This window comes from Gorilla gorilla, chromosome 19, assembly GCF_029281585.2.
Source record: "Gorilla gorilla gorilla isolate KB3781 chromosome 19, NHGRI_mGorGor1-v2.1_pri, whole genome shotgun sequence".
Taxonomy (NCBI): Eukaryota; Metazoa; Chordata; class Mammalia; order Primates; family Hominidae; genus Gorilla; species Gorilla gorilla.
Genome location: NC_073243.2, coordinates 56,927,566 through 56,938,556, shown reverse-complemented (window position 1 = coordinate 56,938,556; position 10,991 = coordinate 56,927,566). Strand labels below are relative to the sequence as shown.

At 36.0% G+C, this 10,991-nt stretch overlaps 1 long non-coding RNA gene across 1 annotated transcript in view; it reads right to left on the bottom strand.

Moving 5' to 3' along the window:
* Positions 1-3,356: 3,356 nt before the first annotated feature.
* The window catches only part of LOC134757537 (uncharacterized), a 30,222-nt gene continuing 22,587 nt past the window's right edge, over positions 3,357-10,991 (bottom strand). Inside the window, exon 3 of the long non-coding RNA XR_010131670.1 lies at positions 3,357-4,955. This is a non-coding gene — a long non-coding RNA (uncharacterized lncRNA). The remainder of the gene's footprint in view (positions 4,956-10,991) is intronic.

Sequence of the window (10,991 nt, the reverse complement as noted above, 5' to 3'; positions counted from 1 at the left end):
TCTCTCTGTATCCTCACCTCCCACCCATCCTACTTTGGCTTCAGCCCCTACCCCTACCCTTATGCTAACTAAAACACAGATTAGATGTAGTTGCTTAAGAGCAGACTCTTCTTTTTCATGGTTTTATTCCCAGTTTCTGACACAGTTCCCGGAACAGAATAAGGGATCAGTATGTACCTGTGGAGGAATTATCACCAAATATCAAAATAATGAATAGAAAGTAAAAATGAAAATTGCATTCCACCCAATGGAATTTCCACAAATAAATAACAGAAGTCATTCAAAAGGATGTAAAGTCCAGGGGTTCAAATGAAGAGTCATTACAATGAGGTAATGGCAGCATTTGATAAAAATCCATTGCTTCATAAGCATATTTGATGAAAATAGATTTCTTCAAGAAAAACAAAAAGTACAGAATGAATCATTTAATAAAGAGAGATGAAGCAATAATATTAGTGTAGAATTGTTCACCATGTCTGAGTATATGAAAAACCTAAAAAAGTCATTTTAAGCCAAAGAGGTTTTCTTCATCTAAGCTTATTTTCACCATTTACGTGATCACAAACTAGTCTCTAATTCTTATTTTTTGGACATCATGATATATAAAGCAATGAATGGAAAAAAAAAACCACTCAGTAAAACAAGAGAAAACAAGTGGTTGTTGTCCAATCTTTTAGTCTCTAAAATTATAAAGCCTTCCTAGGATTTTATATTTTGCACTGAAAGCCCTTTCACCCAGCTACGTCTTTACCCACTTGGTTAACTTATATTCTTTCTTCAATATTCAGGTAACTTTTTATCTATTCTAAGAAGTCGTCTAGAAATCATTCTGACTGTATTAGGTAACATCACACAGGCTCCCCAAGTACTATCTCCTAGCATTGTGATACCCCATTAAAATGATATATTCACTCACCCATTAGATTACAACCTCTTTGAATGCAAGGAGAGTACCTAATATGCAATAGACACTCAATAAATGTTTGCGGAAGGAAAGATTGCTGGGAGAAGGACCATGTACCATTACATGGTTACTGGGGTGACCATGGGGTGGTACACTAGGGTACTGATAATCATTCAGTACAATTGGAAGGATGTCTACGAGTCACGGCTTTTGTTCATCTTACCTGAATGTGTTGTTCTGTATATATTTCCACATTCTCCCATCCAATCATGATCCATGGGTCTGCGTTCATGATGAGTGATCCCCTCAGGGGATGAGGGAGAGCAAGGGCATAGGGAATGAGAAGACTGGGGAGGGAGAATGAAAAAGGAATGGAGAATAACCCAGGAATCATCCCCTCCTAAGTGAAGATTACTTCCAACCCTTAACAATGATGACAAATTAACATTTATTTATTGAGGACTTTTCTAACATACACTGTGCTAAGCAACCCCAAGCCTTGCTTCTTTTCATCCTCACAAAATGCCTATGAGCTACATGTGCATGAGAAAAACAGCATTGAGTTATATGTTGGGGAAATAGCAGAAACTTGGATTGAGTTTAGTTCTGGCTGAATCCATAAACTCATATTCCCTTTTCACCACTACACTATGTGGCTCCAGCATCCCTAAGCTGGCAAGGAAGTTCTTATCTTCCTACTAAAACCTGCCCTCTGAGTCTAGTAATGGCAAGTATAAAAGTTTTTCAAAATATTGGGATTATTATTCTATTGTTTCCTAATAATTTATTTACTTACTTTTACAACAAACACACCCTCAGACTTTGAGATCTATAGTCTAAGAGAGAGAAGGCAAAATTCTCTGCTGAAATTTTAGTCTATTTCCACTTCAGGAGGCAACACTAGAGTCAGATAGTGATCAAATTGTCACTTTGTTGTTGGTACAGCTAGATTGGAGAACATGGCATGGAATCAAAAGTCTACTTCCCCATCCCAGTACTGAACTTACCACCCAGTCACTGGCAAAACAGTTGGACAACCAGGCAACTGTGGCCACTCTCCTAGTCCACCCCCAACTTCCCATCTCCCCTATTCCCAGAAAGGGTGGCAGTGTGCTTGTTTGTTGATCCTTTTTGCCAAATAGAGGTAGGAACAGGATTAGCAACACAATTTGCAAAGTCCAGAGCAAGATAATATGTGGCACCCTTTGGCCAAAACCAGGAAGAAGTGCTGTTAAAGATAATATACAAACCGTTTTTCTTTCTTCTGAGACATCGCTCTTAACTTGTGGTTTTATTTGCTACTTAATATCTTTCTAAGTAAAGAAAAGTGAGAATTTTCTATTACTAGCCGTGCCAAATAGTGATTTTTACCAAAAATTATTTTGATCTATGAGCTGACAACTTGTTTAAGAACTCCTGAAATGTTGTTAAATGCAAATAATTGAAAACATCTGATTGCAAAATCTATTACCAGTTCATTTGAGTCATTCATTTTCTCATAACCAACATTTATCAAATTATTAATAATTAAATCTGTTATCCTTTCAGCTAGAGGCTTTTTGTATAGCATGATACATTAAGAGAGAATAGAAAACTTAAATTATCATGAATTGTATAATCTTTTTCCAATACAATTTTTATTTTATTTATTTATTTACTTATTTGAGACAGGGTCTCACTGTGTTGCCCAGGTTGGAGTGCAGCTTCAAACCTCCAAAGCTCAAGTGATACTTTCACCTCAGCAACCCCAGTAGCTAGGACCACAGGCATGTACCACCACACTTGGCTAATTTTTGTTGTTGTTGTTTGTAGAGATGCAGCTTCACCATGTTGCCCAAGCTGGTCTTGAACTCCTGGGCTCAAGCTATTCTTCTACTTTGGCCTCCCAACGTGCCAGTATTTTACAGGTGTGAGTCACCATGCCTGATCTCCAGTATAATTTTTTAAATAGACTCTTCTTATGTTATGTATTTTGAATATATTTTGTCATATCTTTAGACCTGTTGATTTATCATTTTTATCACGTAACTTATATAGAAAGTCTCCATCATACAACTTTATTGGCAAACCCAATAATGGTTGTCAAGTGCTTCAGCTAAGTCAGACTTATTTTCTTGCAGAAAAGAAGCTAACTTTAAGTAAAAATAAACATGTTAATATGAGTTTTATAGACTATGAAACCATGGACAAATAAATATACAGGAAATATATTAAAGGTAGATTACAAAAAGCAATCAAGTCAAACTTATTATGGTATAATCCAATGTAAGAAATTCAGCCATTTATAATAGGTTTTAAAAAAGATTAATCTCATTACTTAATTTGTAACAAATGCAATGTTTTGTGTAACTAAATTATAAGTTATTCATTAATCGGGAAGTATAATTGTGTGTGTTTATGTATCAAACTTCAGTGTTTGCCTTCAAGGAATAATTAAATGAGAACCATTCATAAAAATCAAAAATAATTTTAGTAATTTAATTGTATATCATGATCAAAACTTTTCCATGTGGTAGTAAATGAAAAAGGTATATACAGTTAAAAACTGTTAAGATTAGTACATGACTGTACATTTTTTCTTAATAAAAAATTGAAAATATTAAAATATTAATGAGATTGAGAATATAAAATGAATATTGTTTAATGTTAGTGTATTAAATAAATGTTAATGTTAAATATTAAATGAAATTCATCATTTTATAAAATGAAATAAGACAATTGTCTAATTGGAATAAGTAATTTATGATAAGATTTGTTATACAAGTTTTAACTACCATGTTAAAAAGACACACTGAATCTAAAATAAGTCACATAAGATTTTTATCTCTTAGCTTTAGTCAAGTTATCTGAAATATTTCTGCAGTCTTATAAAATACTTTATTTACATTTAAAAGAATTACCAGTATTGACATCTTTGGCATTGACTATGCCTTCCATTCCAACAAATATCACATCCTAGAGATGAAAATTGAGACTAAAGAATAATTGCTTACATTTATTGGTATTTCCCTCACAAGAATGTATGTTCCACAAGAGCAAAGATCTTTGTTTTTCGTTGTTGTTGTTGTTGTTTGAGACAGAGTCTCACTCTGTCGCCCAGGCTGGAGTACAGAGGTGCCATCTTGGCTCACTGAAGCCTCCACTTCCTGGGTTCCAGCAATTCTCCTGCTTAAGCCTCCCGGGTAGCTGGAATTACAGGCATGCACCAACACACCTGGCTAATGTTTGTATTTTTAGTAGAGATGGGGTTTCGCCATGTTGGCCAGGCTGGTCTCAAACTCCTGACCTCAGGTGATCTGCCGACCTTGGCCTCTCAAAGTGCTAGGATTACAGGCATGAGCCACTGCGCCCGGCCATGATTTTTGTTTTGTTCACTGATGTTTCTCATGTGTATAGAATATGACTGACATTTAGTCAGCAGTCAAAAACGTTTGTTTAAAGAAAGAAGGAATGTCTTTAAATATTCAATATATTATATCTATAAGATCAATTCTTAGCAGTGTGATCCTGGTTCTTTAGGTAATTTATATTTTATATTAATAGAAATAATAAATTAATAGACATAACCAAAATATTTTTTAAAGTTTGTACCAATCTACAAGACTGTAACAGTCTACAGTCCTTTCAACAAAAAGCAAAATTATAGTTTTCCTACATCCTCATTAATATTTGGTACTTTCACTCACTTTTTAATTTTTTTGCCAATCTGACAAGCACAATTTTTAAAATGGCATTTCACTGTGGCTTACATTTATTTTTCATTACTTATTACTGATGCTCATCACCTTTTTATGTGTATATCAGTCATTTGCATTTTTCAGTAACATGTTTCATGTCGTGTTCTGTTTCTTAATGTTTTCGGAAGCAGCCTTGATATTCAGGTTTTATATATTTTGGTACTACAAAAATTCTTTTGCCTATGTGATTTGTCTTTTTTTTTATTGTTTATCTAGTAATGACTAAATATTGAAAGGTTGTGCTATAAAAGGTGTTTTTCCACTCTTCTTTCTTTTCTCTCTGCATCTGTCTTCTTCGGGTCATGGAACTGAGTCTGGTTAAATGAAGAAAAGAGACAAAGATTGTGTTAGAGTAAATAATTCATCAAAAGTATGTTGTAAGAGTTTGTCAGTATTGACAAGAGAATTATCTATTTTCAGTATGAATGACTTTCAGCACTTAAGACCCTCACCAGCAATGCAGAAGAATTGAGGAACCTGAAATTACTTCTGCTGCCAACCCACCTACTCCACTGCAGGGAGAGAGAAAAATGAGATGAAGCTGATTGGGAGCTAGGAGGCTGCAGAGGGGCATGTGGCAAGGAAGAACAGGGAGGGATATCAGAAAGAAAGGTGATGTTCTTGTCATCCCAGGAGGAGAAATATACATGCTGATTGACTCTAGCTTTTGACTTTTTTTTAACTTTTATTTTAAGTTCAGGGGTACAAGTGCAGGTTTGTTACATAGGTAAACTCATGCCATGAGGGTTTGTTGAACAGATTATTTCATTACTGAGGTATTAAGCCTAGTACCCACTAGTTATTTTTCCTGATCCTCTCCCACCTCTCAACCTCCATCCTCCAATAGGTCCCAGTGTCTGTTTTTCTGCTCTATATGTCCATGTGTTCTCATTGTTTAGCTCCCACTTATAAGTGAGAACATGTGGTATTTGGTTTTCTGTTCCTGTGTTGGTTTGCTAAGGATAGTGGCCTCCAGATCCATCTATGTTCCTACAAATGACATGATCTCAGTCTTTTTTAATGGCTGCCTAGTATTCCATGGTATATATGTACCACATTTTCTTTATCCAGTCTACCATTGTGGGCATTTAGGTTGATTCCATGTCTTTACTGTTGTGAATAGTGCTGCAATGAACATACTCATGCATGTGTCTTTATGATAGAAGATTTATATTTCTTTGGGTATATATACCCAGTAATGGGATTGCTGAGTCAAATGGTATTTCTGTTTTTAGGTCTTTGAAGAATCGCCCCACTGTCTTCCACAATGGTTAAACTGATTCACACTCCCACTAACCGTGTATAAGGGTTGCTTTTTCTCTGCAACCTCACCAGCATCTGTTATTTTTTGACTTTTTAGTAATAGTCACTCTAACTGATGCGAGATGGTAGGTATCTCATTGTGGTTTTGATTTGATTTTCTGTATACATTTAAGCATACTTATTAAAGACTTGAGGTTAACCACTGAGAATTAGGATGCCTTACTCCCAAATCATTTGGAGGAAAGAAAGGAACAAATAACTTAATCACATAAGCAGTTAAGGAAAAGAGACAGCAAGAAAGCATATAAAAGATAAACTACGAACTATGGTTCTGAGAACATAGTCAATTTTATCAGTAATCATGATACATTTTCCTGGGTTAAATGTATATATTAAAAGACAAAGATTCTCCTACTGGAGAAATGTTACAGCCATTTGTTATTTTTCAGAAATCCAAATACAATGACACAACATAGGGAGGTTAAAAATAAAAGAAGGCAAAAAGATATTGAAAGCAAAGGCTAACAAAAGGAGAGCATATATAGGGACATTAAAATGAGATAAAGTAGAATTCAGGATAAAAACTACTGAAAGGGGACAAAGATGGATATTTCATATTAATAAAATGTTAACTCCATTAAAACTTTACTATTATCATGAATATTTCTGCTCCTAACAACTTAATTTTGAAATAAAAATCTTATTAAAAGAAAAATAAACAATTTCATAATCACAATGAGAAACTTCAACAAGTGTATCTTTAAATATTAATTAACAAATTAAAGATATTGAGAATTTAGGATGCATAATTCAATTGCTTGATCTATAAATTGTGGTAGAACTTTGTATCCAAGAAACAGAATACATGCTATTTTCAAACAGATGGAACATCCACAAATTTACAATATATTGGGAAATTTTTTTAAATGGTGACAAATTTTCAAAGCACAACTCATGCAGACCCTTTTAACTTATTGAAATATAATAAAATTTTATTAAAATCCAGTAAATTAAAATCCAATGAAAATTCAAATTTAACATCAAAGGGTCAGTAACCCAAAAGCTAACAACAAAAGGCCAGCAACCATTCCAAAGCATCAGCAGATATTTAGAAGACTAAGGTCTTCTAAATAAATTTTGGATCAAAGAAGAAACAAGGCAGAATTTTTAAAAATACCATATAGAAAACTGGCATAACAGCCCTATGTATCTAATGTAATGGGACCGATTCCTAACCAGATGTAAGTTCCATACAGCAAGTAGAAAAGAGGAAAAGGTGCGGCAGGCAGATGAACGCTGGCTGGGCATGTCTCCTACATGGCCAAGCTGATACCCAAGGGAAAAAAATGCATTTATTAGAAAAAAATTTTGCATAAAAACCAAAGAAGTATTCAACTCTAGAAGCTAAGCAATGAAATAAACCAGAGAGATGATAGAAAGTAATGAATATTAAAAGGAAAAATAGTAAAATTGATAACAAATATATTGGTAGAATTATCAGTAAAATAGAAAGATGATTCTTCTTTCAGAGACTAGTACAGAATACAAAACAAAGGTCAGCAAGTTTGATTAAGAAAACATGTGATAGAAAAAAACCAAATATATCCAAAGAAGATTTTTTAAACTTTAAAAAACACTCTGTGCAACTTAATATCAATAAACCTGAAAATCTGGCAGAAATTAATTTAGGTTTAAATCAGAATATCGAAATGGGACAATTTCTGTTTCAGTTTTCTCAAAAGCTCCAAAAGTCAGAAACTAAAAGAATAGGTGCAGTATTTCCAATCTCCAAAGTGAGGCACTGAATGACTTGTGCAGATCCTGCAATAGAGGCCTCTTATCCATACAGCCTAATGCCAACGAGAAGCTATGAAAGGGTTGAAGCTGTTAGAAATAAAAGAGTGTTGGCTCAATGTCAGTTCCTCCTCCTGCCCCAATGAGGGAAAATGTGTCCCCTGCAGTCTGGGACACACAGTGGGCTGCTACCTGACTCATCCTTGAAAACAGAGCCTAGTGGCAAAGCTGGGAAATTACTACTTTCTCACTTGTGGTGGGTTGTATGCACATAATTCCTGGACACCGTATGGGAAATGCTCAGTGATAATATCATGATGGAGTCATTGGAAGGGATACCATCCATGGTAGTCTCCCGGACCTGCTATTACAAAGTACGACAAACTGGGTGCTTCAAACAAAAAAAATGTGTTCTTTCTGGAGGCTAAAAGTTTGAAATCAAGATGTCAGCCTGGCCTGGCTACTCAGCTCCCTCTGAGTCTCTGACAGAACTCTCTTCCTTCACTCTTCCTAGCTTCTATAATGGTGGTCACTGGAAGCTGTGCAACTGCTATCCATACAAATATAGAGAGCTCTGTTTCCTAGGGCTGCTATAACAGGAAAATGTGCCACAAACTTTGGTGGCTTAAAACAATAGGTATTTATTATCTTACAGTTCTAGAGATTAGAAGTCCAAAGTTAAGTTGTCAGTAGGGCCATGCTTTCTCTGAAGGTTCTAGAGGAGGGTCATTCCTTGAGTCATCCTAGCTTCTGGTGTTGCCGGCAATCCTTTATGTTCCTCAGCTTGCAATAACATCAGTTCAGTGTCTGCCTCTGTTGTCACATGGCACGCTCCCTGTGTATTTCTGTCTTCTCTTATTATAAGGACACCAGTCATATTGGATTAGGGCCCACCCTGATGAACTCGTCTTAAGTGAATTACATTTGCAAATAACCTATTTCCAAAAAAAGGTCACATTCACAATTACCAAAAGTTAGGACTTCAACATCTCTTTTTAGGGGACACAGTACAACCCATAACAACACCCAAGAGCATGCCTCTCCGGGCTGGACACCTTGGCAGAAACAGATTTGAGATATCCACGCATAGGGAGATCGTGTGACCAACTGCTTTAGTCCAGAGAGGTGCTCCAAAAGGCCCTGCAGGACCTCTGGAAGGTCCACACGGCACTCCCAGGGTAGAGTTTGATTTAAACAATGGCCTCAACTCCAGGAAATGAGAGCCAGATGACGGCTGCCTCTCCTTCCCTCATCTTTCTTATACCTTGCAGGAGTCCAACACCACCTGGGGAAATGATAGCAGAGGAAGAGAAGAACAAGGCAGAGGAACTAGACAAGCCAGCAACATGCCCTTCACCCTGTAGGCTGGCCTGTAGCAGCCCTAAATTACGGAAAGACCCAGCTTTTGTTTGCTTTTTAATTGTTACAGTAGGCATGACATATTAATTCTAAAATAAAACTCTTCTTATAACTGAAAGGGACATGATTTCTAGGAGTCAGTGGGGGAAAATATGGGGCCAAGGGCAGAGAAGAACTAGACCTACAGAAAGGGGTTTTGCTGGGAGTATATCAAAATGATAATGTTGTTTTGACTATAAGCCATGAGTCCCACTGTCCAGTACTCTGGCATCATATGTTATTTTACCAAATTGGCTCAAGAGAAAGTTGAAATCCTGGAGAGCTTTATAATCCGAGGAGAAATTGTAAATGTTTCCAAAGAATTGGCTCAGTTATTACATACTTTTTAAGGGAAAAATTAACATTAAAAACAAATTATCTTTAACTGGAAAAAAATGAAAGTACTGAGATACTAATGGTGAGTGATAATACATAAAGATATCAAGTACTTAGAATTTTAGATTGACATGTAACCTTCCTAGTCTGTAGGCAGCATATTGTAACACTTAAATATCAACCGAGATTATAACAGCCTTTGATTTCACAACCAGTAAAACATCCACTCTAGAGCCTTCCAGTAATCCATTCAGTTATTCAGCCAGCATATTTGTCTCTCACAGAGCCCAAACTGCTTAAAATCTTTTACTAGTATGTTTATCAAAACAAACGTAACCCATGTTAAGATGGTTAGATAGGAAGATTAAAGGCTTCTAAGCCCAAGAGGCTTTGACAACCAATTTTTATGTCTAGAAACAAACCACAGGAATTCAGCTTCTAATGACATGCAAATGGACCTTGAGCAGGAAAAGAAAAAGTTTGATGTCCACTGTAGAGTTGCTGTGTAAAAACTCATTCCTCAATCATATACTATAACCTTTAATTATAAAAATCCTAAGTGGTTGAAATAAGGTTAAAATGCAGTACATCCCCAGTCATGTAATAGCCTCAAGAAACTCTGCCAGTATTAATAAATGTCCTTGCACTTCTCAGTTAACCTATAGGAATACTGAAGATCAATTCTAGTACTTTGCTCTAGGTGGGCCCAGATTGATGGCCTGGAACCTTATCAAAATAGGCACGTGGCACCAAGATGTTTCCTAGAAGTGCTCTCACTTCCTAGTGGATGTATTTCATTGTAACCCATCAATGATTCAGAGTACTGTGGTTTCGAAATGATTAATATGTAAGGGTTGTAACAATGTGAGTCAGATGAAGCAGAAAAGGTGTGAGGAAATAAAACCATTATAGGAAAGTACACCACAAATTTGTGGATATAGTTAGTCAGTGAAAAAGAGTATAATAGAGTGTGCAACCTTAGTCATTCACATTTTCTCCTCATCCGGCAAATGGAAATTACTTAGAGGATTCATGTAATGAATCACAAATGAAAATCATCATGGATTTTACTTTGCATTATTCTCTTAACATATTTATTTACGCCCCAATATGTGCCAGAAATTGTGCTAGGTGCACAATTGGATAGATGATAGGTAGGTAGGTAAATAGATAGGTAGATTAATAGTGTTAGGGTTGGAATGTGTCTGCAAAATTCATGTGTTGTAAACTTCATCCCCAGTGCAACCATGTTGAGATGTGGGACCTTCAAGAGGTAATTAGATTATGAGGGCTCTGCCCTCATGAGTGAATTCCTGATAAAAGGATGATGATGTATTCAGCCCCCTTTTTCTCTCTTCCACCCCCTCTCTTTCTCCTGCACACATAATCTCTTGCCCTCCTGCCTTCTGCTATGAGATGACACAGGAAGAAGTTTCTCAACAGACGTGGGCCCCTCCATCTTCTACTTCCCAGTCTCCAAAGTTGTAAGAAATAAGTCTCTGGTTTTATAAATTACACAGTCTCAGGTATTCTGTTATAGCAACACAAAATAGACTAAG